This window comes from Equus przewalskii, chromosome 6, assembly GCF_037783145.1.
Source record: "Equus przewalskii isolate Varuska chromosome 6, EquPr2, whole genome shotgun sequence".
Lineage (NCBI taxonomy): Eukaryota > Metazoa > Chordata > Mammalia > Perissodactyla > Equidae > Equus > Equus przewalskii.
In genome coordinates, this window is record NC_091836.1 from 65,454,978 (window position 1) to 65,471,990 (window position 17,013).

At 46.7% G+C, this 17,013-nt stretch overlaps 1 protein-coding gene across 37 annotated transcripts in view; it reads left to right on the top strand.

The window, feature by feature from the left end:
- TENM4 (teneurin transmembrane protein 4) overlaps positions 1-17,013 on the top strand; it is a 2,704,309-nt gene that overhangs the window by 2,074,311 nt on the left and 612,985 nt on the right. For 2 of the 37 annotated variants that reach the window (XM_070625745.1, XM_070625740.1), the window contains exon 2: positions 11,484-11,556. The exons of the other annotated variants lie outside the window; for them this stretch is intronic. The gene's annotated coding sequence lies outside the window, so the exon portion shown is untranslated. The remainder of the gene's footprint in view (positions 1-11,483; positions 11,557-17,013) is intronic. 37 annotated transcript variants of the gene reach the window in all.

Sequence of the window (17,013 nt, forward strand, 5' to 3'; positions counted from 1 at the left end):
GGAGGCAAGTTCACTAGCTTCCTGGTGTCCGTTACCAGCAAACATTGGAAACGATTGTGTAGGATTTAGCAAAGGATTATCCTTTTGGAAAGTATTACGTGGGATATATTTTGGTAGGGAGGGAGGGTCTGGTGCATTTCCTGTGCTTTGTGGTGAAGAGCTGGGATGGGGAGACCTGGACCAGTAGCTCCAGGACCATCAGCTGGGGTTTTCTTTGTCTGGAGCCTTGGCCCCTTTGCACAAGGTCTGGAATAAATAAGCCAAAGGATTAATTGTATCTGGCTTTGGAATCATATTCTAAAACACTAGAAACCCCCCTTCATCCATTTTGTAATCTGTGCAAAAGTTAATGTTGCATGTACGAAGAAGAGGCTTAAGGTTATACAAACAACTCAAGTCAGCAAAGTATGAGGTTGGGTCTACTTCCCTCCTTCTAGTTTTGGGGCAGGGAGTATCACCAGCCACACAAAATGATTATTTCTGACAGTGGCTAAGGATGGGGTCTTCTGGAAAACAAGTGGAGTGTGTGAAAGCCTTAATGAATGTAGAAATAGGTGGGCAGCCAGACCCAATGGTAAGAAAGCACACGTCCTCTAAGTCAACGCTCGCTGCTGAGATTGAATTTGCTCGTCCTTGTGGAGAAGGCTCTGTAGGGTGGAGGCTGGTGCATCTCATTGAGAGAACAGCCCATTTCAGAATGTGCTTGTGGTAGGCTTGGCAAGGATAGCATCCTCTCTGCCAGGTGCTCATCTCATCTTGTGTCTCACCATATCTGGTGGCAGCCTTCCAATGAAGGGGTGTTGGGAGCATTTGTTAATTGAGCCTTTGCTGACTGCCTGGTTCTTTGCTGGGCACTGGGGATATAAAGATGAATGAATTCAGAGGTGGTCTTGCTCAGTGTTTAAGATCATGGTTGCTGGAGCCACATGGCCTGGATTCAAGCAGGAGCTCTGCCACTTGCTCGACCTTGGGCATATTACCTGGCCTCTCTGTGACTCAATTTCTTCATCTGAAAAATGAGAGTGATTAATAAATAAGCTAGTATATGTAAAGCATTTACCATAATGCCTAGCACACAGTAAGTGTTATATACATGTTTTCTGCTATTATTATTATTGTGTGACATATATTTACTGAAATCTCACTCTACGTCAAGCTCTGTGCTGGGTACCAGGGAGATGGCAGTGAACAGGATATGGCACCTGCTCTCATGGGCTCACAGTGTTGAGGAACCAGCTACATAATGACAACATGGCAGGAAGTGATATGTCCTCTGAGTAAGATTCAGATGGAGTGCTGTGGGGAGTTGTAGGTGAGAGAGATCAAGACCAGCTTGATCAAGGCAAGCTTCCTGAGGAGAGAGCCCTCATAGTGGGCTTTGGAGGATGGGGAGGAATTTCTCATGTGAAGACAGCAGGGTGAGGGTGTGCATTGGCTTTGCCTTGGTGAAGCTGTCCTTCTTTTGAGAGTGCATGGAGACCTTAAAATGTTCAGAGACTCACTCAGGACCCTGTAGCCAGTAAAATGGTCCCAGAAAAGAAGAGGAGAGAATAAAAATGATGGCTGCTTCTCTGGGCGTTGTGGGATTCTGAAGAGAGAGAGGCAGCAGGGGCTTAAATTGCAGGGAAATGCTTCCCACAGGTGGAGGCCGGGGGGAACAGACACTGGAAGAGTTTGGAGTGTTCCAGAAAAGGAACAACATGAGCAAAGGTGCAGAGGCAGGATTGGGCAGAACACAACTAGAGAAAGGTGAACAGACTCAAGTGGAGGCCCCCAAGTGCATGCTGGGAAGGGAGGTTGGCTGGTTTGGTTACGGAGAGCCTGGGAGGGTAAGATGGTGTGCTGGGCTTTACTCGTCAAGGCAGCATGGCAGGTGAATTTGATTTTGCTGTGAAGATTTTTATGGGTTCATAAAAAACTATATATTGTGGGCTTGTAAAATATTAGCCCAACGGACAAAGTAGGATTAACAAGGTCCAATGGAGGCGAAACTAGAGGAAATAAATAGCACATCTGCTGTATTTGTTCACTCCATGCCTCAGCTGCCTCCAGCGCTCAGCCTGGAGTGAAAGTGGTGGGGACGGGGAGACCTGCATGCAAGATGCCAGGCACTGTGCTGGCTATGTGCCCTGCATCCCAGCACTTAATTCTCATCGCAGAGGCCCTGTGAGGTCTCGGCATGGAAACTGAGTCAGAGAGGTTAGGCGGGTTTGGGGCTTCAGGCTCTGACTCTGGGTCTCTGCCTCAAACAATGATGATGTAAGGGAATTCAATGTCCCCATCATCGTCGGACACAGGATCTAGTTCAATGAGAGGCTGGAAATGGCCAGTGTAGCACTGAGCAATTAGAATGGTTTCCATCGTGTTAGCCATGACATTCACATCCCCCTTTCGTGTCCCGTCTTACTGCTACTCCAGTTACTACTAGCAGGCTGATGAAGGAATGTATGAACCTGCGGACTTGTGTCTCCACGCAGGCACTCTCTAAAGCAGAGTTTTCTAGGGATAGTGCATAAATGTAAATATTATTTTAAAAATAAAATCTAATGGGAGCTGAAAAGAGCCCTCTCCCTCCTACCCACTCTGTGACTGTAGTGGGAGCTTTTCTTCTGCCTTGTGCATTTTATTCCTTTTCCCAGAGAGCACCAGAGGGACCCCATAATGACTCCCTCTTCCCAAGCCCCCAGACCTGTGGCAGTGGCAGGTCTGGGATATTAGGGCTGGGGGTGCGGGGAGGGAATAATTTATTCAAAGCTCCACACCCTGGGGCTCCATGCCTGGGATAAGGAATGGTTAGGACAGGCAGGGTGAAGGAAGCCCATTGTTAATGACAGTGGTATCCCATGGAATAGGAAGAACTCTGGAGCTGTGTGGATTGGTTTCAGTCGCCTCCTCTCCTTCCTGCCCTGGATGGACCTCGCTTTCATCATTCCACACCTGTAAATTATGAACTAGGGGTATCGCCTACTTTTGAAGCTCCTGGGAATTAAGTGAGGCGGCGTGTGGAACTATCCACTGTGGAGCCTGGCACATGTTAGATCCGATAACTACTTCATTTGCTTCCCTCTTTTGTTCACCAGAGGGATTATCAGAGTAACAATGTACTTTACTCACCTGCGTTTTGACTGGTCTTTGATGTTACAGGACCAAAGTCATTATTTTATCTTAACTTGGGCCATTTGGCATGTTAACTTGATATCAAGATGGCGTTTGGTGAGCTCTCCCGTAATGTCTTTATTTGAAACCTCCTCATGCCTCTGCAAGAGGGACTTACCCTGTACCTTGTTTATTGCTTCCTTCGGCAGAGATTTGTTGAGAATCTCTTACTGTACTGGGCTCTGAGTAGACAGAGCTGCATAAGGCAGGGCCCTGCCCTCGAGCTTCCAGCTGGCTGGAGGGATAGACACATACACCAAAAGTGACAATCCTGTGGCAGGTGCTGTGGTTGATGGAGGCACAGCGGAAGGAGTCAGGACAGATTCCCAAAGCAGACACAAGCTGATCTTGAAGGTCAAGTTGGAGATAGTCAGACGAAGGAGGGAAGAGCATGGACAGCAGCACTGAGCCAGAGAGAATATGATGCATTCAGGAAACTGTGAGTGGCTCTGTTAGAGTTTCAGATGAAGAAACTGATGGTACGGGACATCAGAAGTATTCACACAATGAATGCGACCCTTGGCAAGACTTTTTTCTTTACAGAGCCTGTTTCCCCATCCTCTGAATAGGGGTCCTTTCCAGCCCAAATGACCCATGTTGCTCCAAGTCTGTGGCTCACAGCCTGTAAACAGCGTGAAGCAGACTTGAATCTCTATTTATCTTACCTTCCTGTTTATACTTAGAAGCCTGCTTATTCATCTGTTAGAAGTGGCGGCATTACCCGCCATGGAAGCATCTCTGCTTACCTTGGTGTGCTGTGAGCGTGATCTAGGGTTCTTAATAAAACAGGCAGCTTAGTGGCTGTGACAGGTAGGGAACACAGTTTTAGGACCAGCTGTCTCTGTTCAAGGGTGCTCTGTTGCCCTAGCGAGAATACCCACCGTACATGGGCACCATCTCACCTCCAGGGCCAGGATGGGGTGAGCACCCCCTTGGCCTATGTGGGAAACACTGACCTGTCTCATCTCCTTCCCCAGGCCATGGAACTTCCCTGCATGTACACCCCAGAGGCTGCAAACGGACAGCCTGGAGACATGCTTTTTGGTTTACCTCCTATTTTAATGATCAAGACATTTAATACAAAAACCAGGACATTTTGCCCAAAACATGGATTTCGGCCATCTATTAGAAGGTCAGATTTGGCAACGCTGGGCCCACCTTCCTGCTTGGCATCCTCCACTGGTCCTGAATGGCAGCTTCTCCTTTCAGAATGGCAAGAGATCTTAAGTTTGCCACAGTCCCCACTCCTCCTTATCGTTTTACCCCTATAGGCATTTGGGATTGCCACCCTGGACCAACCCCCTCACTGAAACCCAGAGTTCATATCCTTTGGTTTCCCATGAGGCAATATATGATAATTACTCTCATGCTACTGGTCTACATGAGTGCAGAGCATTGTCCGGGAACAAGGCCCCTTCCTGTTCCTTTTCTTGTCTTATCCTCCCAGCAGCCTGCAGAGGTGGGTCTGGTTGCTCCCATTTTACAGATAAGGAAACCAAGGCTCAGGGACGTGAAATGATGGTCCTGTGTAATGGCTTTGGAGAATCATACACTTGGGAGGTGGCTCTGCCAAGTGGCAGAGCATGGTTGGGAGGTGACAGGGGGCTTGTACTAGAGTATCATTTTCAGTCTAACTTGCTGGGTAGCTCTGTGCAAATCTCTGCCTCTTTGGGGGGCTCCAGTTTCCTCTCCTGTAAAGTCAGATCACTGCCCCAAATCAGAGATTCTCAATGTGAGCGTGTGGCTAGAAAAAAATATAACAGGCAAGTTAGCATTTTCTCCCATTGCAAATATAGGCAATAAACCACAATAGCATTAGAAGTCTCTAGGACTCTGTTACCAGGAGGAATCAGATATTTTTGTATCCCATTCTAGTTGTTGGAGATGCCTCAAAATGACATTTACACTCATTACTACTTCAAGGTTATGAGAGTTATTAGACCTGCCACTAGATCTCATTATAAATCTTGACTTTAAAAAGAAATAAAAATATTACTGTATCACAAATTTATCATTTTAACATTTTGATAACTATTTCAATATAATTGGTTTCCATTGTAATCCTGTGGAATTTAATTTATGCATTTGGAAACATTTTTCTCAGAAAGACTCTGTAAGTTTCAAGAAACTGTCCAAGGGATCCATGAGACAAAAAGGCCGAGATCCTTGTCCCAAATGATTTCTAGGCCACTTGAATGCCTGGGACTCCAGGATCCGTGAGTATCAGGCTGGGCTCAGTCAGCAGCTCAGCCTCGCCTCCTGCCCGTCCACCCAGCCCACTCTGCTTCCGCAGCTGTAGCATCTTCACAGGCAATTCCCTGGGTCCCGTGCAGCCTGGTTGACTTCAGTTGCATCAGACCAACATCTCCCAATTTGTTAGTGGCTAAAGACATCAGCCCCGGGATGGGGCAGGAGAAGAGGGGCTGGAGACTCCCCCTCTGCCCACTGCAGGCCTTGGCTCCCCCTTGAGGCCTGTCTTGGAGAGCGCTGTGGTGCTCTCATCTCTAGGTCTCCATCCTCTCACAGTTTCCGTCCTCCCCTGTCCAGGTCTTCCATGCAGATCCTCGTATAGGAATCCCAGATCTGGGGAGCCAAGGCGCTTGTTGTTGTTTTGCAGGGAAAGAAGCCAAGTTGTAGAGAGGGCAGCAACTTATCAGGGTGAGAGGAGGGAGGGGAGCCCATCCAGACTGGTGCCCATGTCCTGGAAGAGCACAGCCCAGTTCTCGGCTTACCGGGGAGCTGCCTTTTCCTGTGAAAGTGAATCTTCAATTGGTCTTACCTTGCACGTTCCTACTCAGCATTTTTCTTCCAAGAGTTTATCTTCTATTCTTCTCCTCCCCTCCTTCCGTCCTTTCTTGTCTTTCCTTCTCTCTCTCTCTCTCTCTCTCTCTCTTTCAGCAGTTCAAATTCTCTCCTGAGAGTTTAGTCTGGTCCCTTAGGGAGCTGCACTGCTGAGTTTTCAGACCCCTTCCGCATGTCAGAAGGTGGGAGGTAAATTAATTGGCTAATTCATGGAATCTCTATGGTTACCACTGGAATTTATATTTCAGCTTTGACCCAGGAGACAGAGGAGACAGGTCCAAGCTTACAGCCTCATCCTATTGATTATTCTTTCATCAAATATTGATTGAGCCTCTGTGTCAGGAACCAGGCTGAGCAATGGGGATGGATATAGAAACGGACAAGATGACACAGTCCCTGCCCACAGGAGGCCTCTATTCAAGACAGACATAGAACAGCTAGTTCAGCCATGCTGAGTGTAACAAAAGAAGAGCAGTGGATAATAGGAGGACATGACCAATGAGGATTAGTCAGCACAGGCCTTTCAAAGTGTATGCCTTTTAAGCTAAACCCCAAAGATTCATGGAAATGAGCTAGAGAAGTTCTAAAAATCAGGACAGCATGTGCAAAGACCCTGAGGTAGGAAGAAGTGTGTGTTGATGGAGGAAATAGAAGGGAATAAGGAGAGAAGCAGATGTTGAGGTTAGAGGGATCGACAAGGCCCAGAGATGAAGACCTTATAAACCAGAGTGAGAGTTTGAATGTATCTTGAGGACAGTGGGAAGCCACAGAAGAATTTTTAACAGAAAAAGAGACAAGATCACATGTACCATTTAAGACTATGCTTGGTGCAGAAGAAGAATCAGAGAGGGTGAGAAGGGAAGCAGAGAAACTTGCTGAGACATTCTTGCAATAGCAACCATGAGAGATGATGGTCCTTTGGGCTAAGGTGTTCTCTGATTGGGAAGGACCTGGGAATGGGCTTGAGAGCTCTTTAATAAGATAGATAAAGTGGCTAATGAGCAGGAAAAAGTCAAGCCCAGAAAGACTCTGCCTTCCTCCCATCTCCTGAGTGTCTGTAGGTGGCGGAGACCATGACTTCACCCCTCACCCTGGTGGGACACGCAGCCCCTCCTCAGCTGCCCTGTCCCCCTTGATGCTGGTTGCAACAGCCTGGCATCTTCGTTGCTTGCCTGAAAATGTTGGAAATGCTGAGCAGATACAGCCAGAGAGGTGGAGGAAGCAGCGAATCCCTCCATTCATTTAATTCATGACTTCACTCAGGTCTTCTTTACTGAGCCTGGACATGGTAAACAACTTTGGTGCTCCCCGCCCTCCTGGAGTTCATGACTCAGTAGTCACCCAAACAAGTATGTAAAAATGAACAGCAAGGAGTACAGGATCAAGAGCAGAGGTGACATTCAAAATGTTTAACAACCCTGACTGCACATGCACGGGCCAGTCAGAATGGGCCTCTGCCACAATGCCCGAGCAGGGGCCTGGGGCCTTCCACTTGCCGTGCCTCATCCTCTGAATTGTGGGGAGGGCCAGAGGGTCCCGGGGAGGAGCTGAGGTCATGGTGGGAGGCATCCAGGCACTCAGGGCAGTGACTACATAGCAACTGGTCTGGAAGTGTTTCTGTATTTTAACCACAGGCACGCTGTCCTGGTGTGTACCTGCTGATCTAGACTGGGAGTCTGGGAAGGCTTCCCAAAGGAAGTAAGGTTGAAATGAGATCTGAAGGAAGGACCTATGAAGCTGGGAGTAACAGAGGAAGAAACTGTGTAAATGCCCAGAAAGAGGACAGACAGTGGGGTGTTTGAGGAAATGAAAGGGGCAGAGCATATGGTGAAAGGAAGCAGAGCTGCCAGCAGGAGCCAGGCTCTCTGGGCCCTGGAGCCAGGAGAGCATCACATCTCCTGTGAGCATGGGATGCAGGGAGGCCAGTTGGGAGGCCACTGCAGAAGCTCAGGTAAGAGATGACTGAGGCTTGGACCAGGGTAGTGGAGGCAGAGGTGGTGAGAAGTGGGCAGGATCGGCAGAGTTAGAACCGGCAGGGTTCGATGATGGGTTAATATGGGGGTGAAGTGGAGGGGAGAGGTGTCAAGGAGTGGCCTAGGTTTCCAGCTTGTGCTGCTGGCGGAAAGTGGCATGACTCACTGAGATGGGGAGCAGCAGAAGTGGACCCTTTGGAGGTAAAGACCGAGCTGTTGACATGTTGAGTTTGAGCTTGACAGGTAGGTCAAGCACCAAGACACGTGCTTCTCATTCCCGCTCTGCGTAATTAGGGCAAATCACTCTGCCTCGCGAGCCTCCATGTCCTCAGCTGTAATACTGGGGAATTAAAACCTGCTGTATAGGGTTGTTCTAAAGGTTATTACAAACATGGAGTGGAAAGACCTCACAACTGTAAGCAGGCAGTGACCATACGTAGTTACCAGTAGTGGTTGATTTTAATTAAACATATATGCTCAGGAATCTTGTAAGATCTTGTTATAAAGAGGCATATCTGGTACATTTCCTTCTTTATGAAATACAATTTGGAGTCCATGACAATGGTGGTGGTGATGATGATGATGATGATGATGATGGAGACGGTGGTGTGATGATGATCTTCCTTCCTTGGCTGTTGAAAGCATATTAAGCATCTGCCTCCATCATTTAGGGAGCTGGTGGTGTGTAGAGGAATGATCACTGGGCTCGGATTCAGTTATTTTGGCTCTCTTCCTGCCTCTGCAGCCTTGGGCAGGTCATGTAATCTCTCTGAGCCTTAGTTTCTTCAGTTGTAAAATGGGGATGGTGATAACATGTACCTCCCAGAGGGTTATAAAATTCAAACTAAATAGCCTTGTATAGAGTTAACGTAACACACATTGCCAGATGCAGAGCGCTGCTTAATAAAAGTTACTGCTTTGCTCTTTCTGCTGTGACCATATTTCCTGTGCCTTAGCGAAGAATGTAGAAAGTGACATGAGGCCCTCCCAGCAGGGCCTAAGCCCCCTCCTGCCTCTGCCCCCATCACCTCCTCTTGCTCCCCGTGGTCCAGCCACAGAAGACAACACCACTTTCTACACACACGCTTTCCCTCAGCCTGAATGCCTTTTCTCACCCTTTGCCTGTCAAATGCCTTCTTAGTCTCCAGGGTCCAGGCAAGGGCCACCTCTTCCATGAAGCTTTTCTGATGTTGCCAAGGAGAATCCATAGCTTCGTCTCTTTTATCCCCACAGCACTGTCACTTGGCTCTCCCTTGAACACATCCAGCGCTCAGCTTGGAGTTACATCACAGACCTGTGTCCTTGACTATAAACCTCTTGGGCCCTTGACCTTGTCTGTTACAGTCTCATACTATCCTCAAAGCTGAGCACAGGTCCACACGCAAAAACAGTGGAATTGAATTCATTTGACTGATGGAGCTTAGAGCAGCAGCTCAGTCACCCTGTCAGTGTCTCCAGGCAAGGGCTGTGTGACTGCCTGGGGGTTGAAAGGCCTCTAGCCAGGGATGCACTGCCCCAGGTGAGTCAGAAAGGAACATGTTGTTTTGGGGCCAGTGGTGGATGCTTTCGCAGTCTAAGTCAGAAAGACCCCTTCTCAGGGCTGCTCTGGAGCAGCCAGGTACACAGCTTCTGGTGACAGGACCATTGCAGTCAAGCTGCCATGAGAAGCTGGGCATGGGTGACCAGCAGCCTCATGAGTGAAGTTAGGGACCCTCCCCTTCGGCCTGCATCAGCCCTGGCTCCATGGCTCTCCTTGCCCCAGCCTCATTCCCGGCCTTACCCCGTTCAGTCCATCCTCACTGCAGCCAGAGCGATTGATCTCAAGGACAAACCTGGCCCTGTGATTGCCCAGCTTAAAACCCATCAGTGGATGCGCCCATTGCTAGGAGCTGGCCCATGAGGCCTTCCAGGCTCCAGCCCTGCATCCTTCGTAGTCCCCATGTCCTCAGAAGTTCCACTTCTCCTGCTGCTCACACTTCTCAGAGTGGGTCCACATTTCATACCTCCTGCCATGGACCTTTACATATTGCAAAGACCGTGCGCACGAGTCTTGCTTGAAGCCTGTCTTGCCCAGTCCCATCCAGTAGAATTAACTCCTTCCTGCCAGGATCCCCCTGTAGATCACAGACTTCCCCCATCCTACCCATAACACTTCATACCTTTTAGTCCAAGGAGCATGTCTTACTGACCATCATTAGTGTAGAAATTATAAAAGCAGCGAGTGCTGCTCAGGACTGACTTGCAGGCTCCAGCTGGGTGTTTGAGAAATGCTCTTCCAAAGAATTCTCACCACAGCCCTGGAAGGTTGGGGTAAGAATCTCCATTTTTCAGATGAGGAAACTGAGGCTCAGAGAGGTAACTTTCTCTGTGTCACTCAACTCATCTGAGTCAGAGCTGGGATTTGGACAGGGGTCAGGCCTAGGCTCTTTCCATCTTCCCAGATACCAATTCCAGTCTGGGTCTGACACACAGTAAGAGGCCAGCAATGGCTTGTTGAATGAAAGGATAAGCATGAAGCTACGAGGTGGAAAAGTTAATGTTTCAAGGAGAGCTGACTTGCTTGGTTTGTCAAATTTAAAAAGGCTCTGTCATATAGTTCTCCTTGACAAGAAGGGATGGTATCATGCAATATCTTGGATCTTTATTGGACTTCCCATGTTTTTAGGTAAATAACAAAAACCATCATTATCAGGGCAGCCTGGTGGCATAGTGGTTGAGTTCGCACACTCTGCATCAGTGGCCCAGGGTTCGTGGGTTTGGATCCCGGGCACAGATGTAACACCACTTGTCAAGCCATGCTGTGGCAGCGTCCCACATGAGATAGAGGAAGATTGGGAACAGATGTTAGCTCAGGGCCAATCTTCTTCAAAAACCAAAACCATCATTATCTCTGCCACACAACACAGAAAACTACCTTGCTCTGAAAGCAGCTTGATGTGGAGTGTCCCTGGCTGAGGGGTGCCTGCAGATGAGGCAGTTGGGGTGGGGGCACCCAGAGGAGGACATGGCTAGTCTTTGGAGGCCAGTTAAGGCATCAAGATTTCACTCTAGAGCCTGCTAAGCCATGATGGGGCGTTAGGTTGTTTGGGCCGTGGGCCTGTGGCTAGAGCACAATTTTCTCACGTCACCCCGATCTCTCACAAAAACGAAAGCTAAACAAGAGGGAAGGAGAAAGGATGAATCTTTGACTCTGAAATACCCAGAAGAAAGCTCAAGTGAGCATGATCTGAGGACCTAATCAGCAGCAGAACTCCAGGAAAAACCCCACGCACCAAGGATGCTGAAGCTGGAGATTACAGACCACGCTTCTCGGGGGAGATCTCCTCTTCTCTCAGACATCTGGTGACAAAACGGCCAGGTTAGCTTGGGTCAACAGTTTCCTGAGATCAGCTTCCACATCTGAAGAGGAGATACTTAGAGCTCAAGAAATGTCTTTGAGCCCAGGGTCACTGGGACACCATGAGCAGGGGCAGCAGGGACTTCCAGAAAGGAGGCTTTATCCTATGCCTGCCCAGCCATACTCTGTGAGTCACTGGTGCCTTTCTCTTGCAGGTGCCGACCACTCAGGCCTAGAGTCCATCTGGATACAGTGGGAAACCCAGTGGAACCACAGCCCTCCTAATAGGTGGGGTCACGAAGCTCAGCGCCCTTTTTCCAGCCACAGAATACCTAGGGCTCACTGTGGACATCCCATTATCCACTCTCATTCCTACCATATTGGCCCAGCATACAGCTCTGGGCTTCTGTCCCAGTTTCCTGTTCAGATCTGGGTTCCCACCTGGAATTAGATGATTCTTTTGAACCTCAGTGAGCTTAGCTAACTCTATAACACCCTGCCAGCTAAAACCCCATCCCAGTCACCCTAGCAGCCTGGCGTTATATATGAGTAGGCAGACACCCATCATTAATAAAAATGAATAGTCATTCTTAGTAACTAAGAATGGTGGTAAATCATTAAATAATAATTAATATGACTAATAAGCTAGTGGTTTAGAGCTTGACTTCTGGGCCAGACTGTTTGGGTTCAAAGTCCTGACTCTACCATTTATGGTGTGACTTTGGGCAATTTTGTTAGCCCCTTAGTGCCTCAGTTTCCATCTATAAATGAGGACAATAATGGTTTCTTCTTCACAGAATTGTTTATGAGTATTAAATGAATTAATGTTTGTAAAGTATTTAGGACAATGACTAGCCCACAGTAAGTACTATACTCTTAACAAAAATTATAATAGTAGGAATAATAATAATATATGCCAACATTTGTTGAGCCTTTGCTAGGTGACAGGCACGTAAGCGCTGCACCCATCCAAGATGTAGGCACTTTGATTATCCCCACATTTCAGATGAAAATGCAGAGGCTTAGGGAGGTTAAGTATGCTGCCCAAGGTCACCCAGCAGTGAGGTAATAGATCCAGGGATCAAAGCCACACCCTTTGATTCCAGAGCCAATGCTTCTTAGCAACATTTAACAAGGACTTATGGAGCCCCACTAGATATCCCAGTCACTCTTCCTTGGATCTTTAGATAGGGAAGGACATTCCAGACAAAGGGATGTTCAAAGAAAAGGAATTATGAAGCAGCAACTAGAGGAGTGGCCAGGATGAGGCTTCAGACATAGGCAGGCCCCAGACTATTTATAACATCTTGGTCTTGTCTTTCCTACTGAAACCCAATCTCCTCCAGGCCAGAAGACAAGCTTTTATTCTTCTCCTGAGCCTCCCTTATCATGGCTGAGTGCCTGAGCCATCCATAATAGGCCCCAGAAAATCCCTGATCTGCTGATCTGCTTTCACTCCCTGCACCAGTATGTCAGTGGTGGGAGTTGACCAAAGTGAGTTCTCAGCAACTCGCACGTGACTGACTGTTATGCCCAAGGTAGTGCTCTGCCATTGGCTGGAGAAGAGTCCACTTAAGCCAAGGGAATGAGGGCTCCACACCCTGGCCTCCTCTCCACCTTTCATCCCAGAGACCCCGTAGGAAAGGAAGAGGGAGAGCAGTTTCCCTAACTTCAGTGCCCAGCATGCTGAGCTGAGGACAGGTGGACCCAGGGAACAGGGCAGAGCTGCAGCTATAGGAGAGCTGAGACTCTCTGACCTGCAATGCTTTTTTTTTTTGTTTTTAATTCAGGAAACTAACCTAAGAGGAAATTCTCATAAATGCAGGTATTGATCTGTAGAGGAGAAAAGCATCAAATCGATAATGCTAGATAATGCAAATTTATTTAAAAATGTTAGACAGTAAGAGTAGGTAGTGATTAGATATAATGACTATATAATTTGACTTGAAATTAAGTCCACTTAAGAGACATTCCTTGAATGTGGGTAAAACATAGGGTGGAGAAGAGAGGAGGGAGCTAAAACAGGAGCACATGACATGCACCTCGCCTTCCGGATACTTCCACCCTAGTCATCTTGTGGTTGCCAAAGCCAAGTCTTCACATATTTTACATGGAAAGAGATGTGACAGTCGTTCACGATCAGGCTTAATTAAACCAGAGACTGTGGCCTTGAGAGCAGGCCTGGTTTTTCATCTCATCTGCTTTCCGTATGAAGACTCACATTAATGGGTTCATAAAATCTAGAGTTGATCGCTTGGTCCTTGAAATAGACAGGTTATTTGACTTTTTTTTTAATTTAAGAAAAAAATTAATTCAGTATTTGTTGAGTGCCTACTGTGTGCGAGGTACTGTGCTGAGTTCTGAGTAGGCGGTGCTGGAAAGAGAGTCCCCATCCTCGTCCTCACTGAGCTTATGGTGTGGTCATTTAACAAACCGTGCCAAACAGGACTTCATTACAGTTGTCAAATGTGCCGCAAGGGAAGACTCTAATAAATAAAGCTCAATTAGCCTGGGGGGCCAAGGCTTCTTTGAGGAGATGATGTTTAAACTGAGAAGCCTGAAGGACGATTCTAAATTTGCCAGCAAAGAGGAGAGCGAACATCTTTCCAGGCAGAGGGGACAGCACGTCCGAGACCTTGAGGTGGGAAGAAGTATGACCATGTGAGGACCTGAAAGGAAGCCACATGGCTAAGCGCAGAGACTGAGGAGAGACGGATAAGCCCCAAACCTTGCAAACACCGGGTCCTAGAAGCAGCGCAAAGGCACGTTCCAGACTTTGGATTTGACCACCAATGGAAGAGGAAGCTGTCAAAAGGTTTTAGGTGGGGGAGATGATCCGATCTGCATTTTTTAAAAATCCCTCTAGCTTCTGGATGGTGGGAGAATTGAGAGAGTTGGAGCAGAGGATGTGGAGAGACCAGTGAGGCGGCTACCGCAGGAGTCCCGATGAGAGGTGATGGGGGCATGGCGAGGGTTATGGGGCTGCAGAGGAAGAAAAATGAACCGATTTAAGGTCTCCTTAGAAAGTCGGACGGATAGGACTTGGCGACTGGTCCGCTGTGTGTAGTGACGCTCAGGGAGGTGTCACGCCGGCCTCCAGGTTTCTCCTCCTCACTAGGAGATGGTGATGCCATTTACTGTGATTGAACTGCTGGAAGAAAACTAAAAAAAATAATCAAGGCAAATGACAAATGGCAAGCTCTTATGTACCAAACAAGAAATAGACTAACGCCTGGCCAAGAAAAGGGGAGAGGACAGTGAACACGCACGTGCCAAATGAAGAAGTGTAAATGGCCAAGAAACACAGGAAAACATGTTCGAGTGATATTCAAAAGATGCAGATTAAAATGACTAGGCTCCATTCACCTGTCACACTGACAAAGATAAAAAAAGCATACTAATGTCTAATATTGATGAGAGCATGAAGAATTGCTGGTGGAAATTGAAAGTGATACAGTCTTCTGTGGGGACAGTTAAATTTTTTTTTAAAATGTTAAGCAATATAGTCTAAGTACATAATCAAATACCCACACAAAGATATATGTACAAAAACATTAGAGTATTTACACCAGTGAAAAATTGGAAACAACCTACATGTCCATTGGTAGGGGATTAATTGCACATTTATGTAACCATTTAAAAAACAGATTAAAATTGGTGTGTACAGTATGATCCCATTTTATAAAGTATCTGGATGTGTATGTATGTAGACGTCTGTGTGTGGGGGTTATTTGTACCAGAAGGTTTGGAAGGAAATCTATCTAAAATCATATTGATAGTGGTAAGTTTTTATTGTATTTAATGTATTTCGGTAAATAGTCAGAAAAAATAATACTTTAAAAAACTAGAAGAGAGTATAACTGCAATATAACAGGGACTGTCATTAAAGTGAACCCAAGGAGGGGAGTGACTAATTCTGGCTGGAGTTGGTGGAGAAGGCTTCGTGGAAGAGGTGTTGTTGGACCTGGAGTGAATAATCAGGTTACATCTGTTTTCCTGTTTCTGCACAGCTGTGGAGCTCACATTCGTGAGAAATGGGGAACTCTACAGAAAGCAAGCCTGAGCCAGGTCTGCAGGCCTTTCAATCTGTTTGCTCTCTGGTCATAAAAAATTCATGCCAATTAATTTTAAACCAGATGACAGGAAATGGAAGCGTAGAGCTCTAGACAGACACCCAACAACAGCTTCGATCAGTGTCTAGTGCTGTCACTTTGCCACTTTGTCCCACCTCCCCTGACTCGGCTGGGATTTTCTACTCATTTGCAGGGCGATGGCCTGCCTGCGTATTATGTTATCAGCCTTTGCTATTTCCTTGGTTACTGTCTTGGATCTTCGAATAAAGAATCACTTGCACTTCACATTTTCTAAACTTGGTTTTAGAAATTATGCAGCTTCTTACCAAAGTGCCCTTTTGGGAACTTAAATATGCATTGAGACGATCTAGTCACTTTACGGAAAAGCTGGCAACCTAACAAAAACAAGATGGCCCTGCCTTGATTTGGAAGCAGAACTAAGTTGGTGGCCTTATGCCACAGAATTGCAAATTTGAGGTCTGAGCACAGGGTCAAGTAGCCAAATGGGGCCAAGTCCAAGTGCCTTCTGTTACGAGCTGTATGACTTCAGACAACTTTCTTGACATACAACGAGCATGAAGGGTTTTTGCTGTTTCAGCTTTGAGATGTGACAGAGGTCGTTTCCACAGTCTGGCTGCAGCACAGTGAGGGACCTTAGACCAGCCTTCCCAAGAGAAAGTAGGGCCACTGCCAGAAGTCAGGTAGTATGTGGATGAGCATTTTAAATTTCAAAAGCTATTGATTTTAATGAGTATTAGATTTGATAGATAATGAGTATTTAATGAATATTAGAAAAAATATATAAACAGCACCTCAAACCTATGACTTCATAGATATTAGATATTTTTACATAGAACGGTCATGATTAAAAATTCCTTTAAATTATTAACAACTTTGTTTTGCGATTATAGAATCCATCTTATTTGTTGAGAAGTTCCCTCTCGTTGGGCCACAGAAGGAACAGAAATAAAGAGCTGCAGATACTTTTTAAAAAATTCATTAAAAGTAAAGTTAAGTAAAAAATGTGAATTGCTTTGGAAAAATTAGTAGATGATAATAGAGGTGAGACATTGATATGGCAAAAATTCTGAAAGTGGTACCAACATAACTATGCGAGCCTTGGATGTGTTGCTGAACCTCACTGAGTTGCAGTTTTCTCTCCTGTAAAATCTCCCAGGGTGGTGATGAGGATTATGAGACAATATCCGTAGATATTATCAGCTCAATGGCTGTCACATAGTAGGGACTCAAATATATGTTTCCTTCCCATTTCCTTAGCCTCGCCTTTTTAAGTTAAGAGTGATCTCTGAGATTGACCAGTCCAGTTTCCTTATTTTCCAGATGAGGTAACTGAACCCAGTTTGGGGAAAGACCAGCCTGCAGGCTCCTGAATCACGTGGTCCTTTCCTCCTCTGGGTTTGGGTGTGCACAGTGCCCACCAGAGACCTCCCCACAGGCCTGAAGAGTCTTGGGGAAACTGACAAGAGGCATGGGAATGAAAATGCGTTAATCAGGCGGGCAGCAGTCTCGGTGTAACACAGGAGGCGGGGAGGGCGAGTCATGATCTGCGTGTACTTTTCAGTGTGGCACATCTTCAGAGCCCTGCTCTAGAAAATGGTAGACTCTGTGCATAGAAGAACTAAATTAGAAAATACTCCGAAAGGTTGAGAGT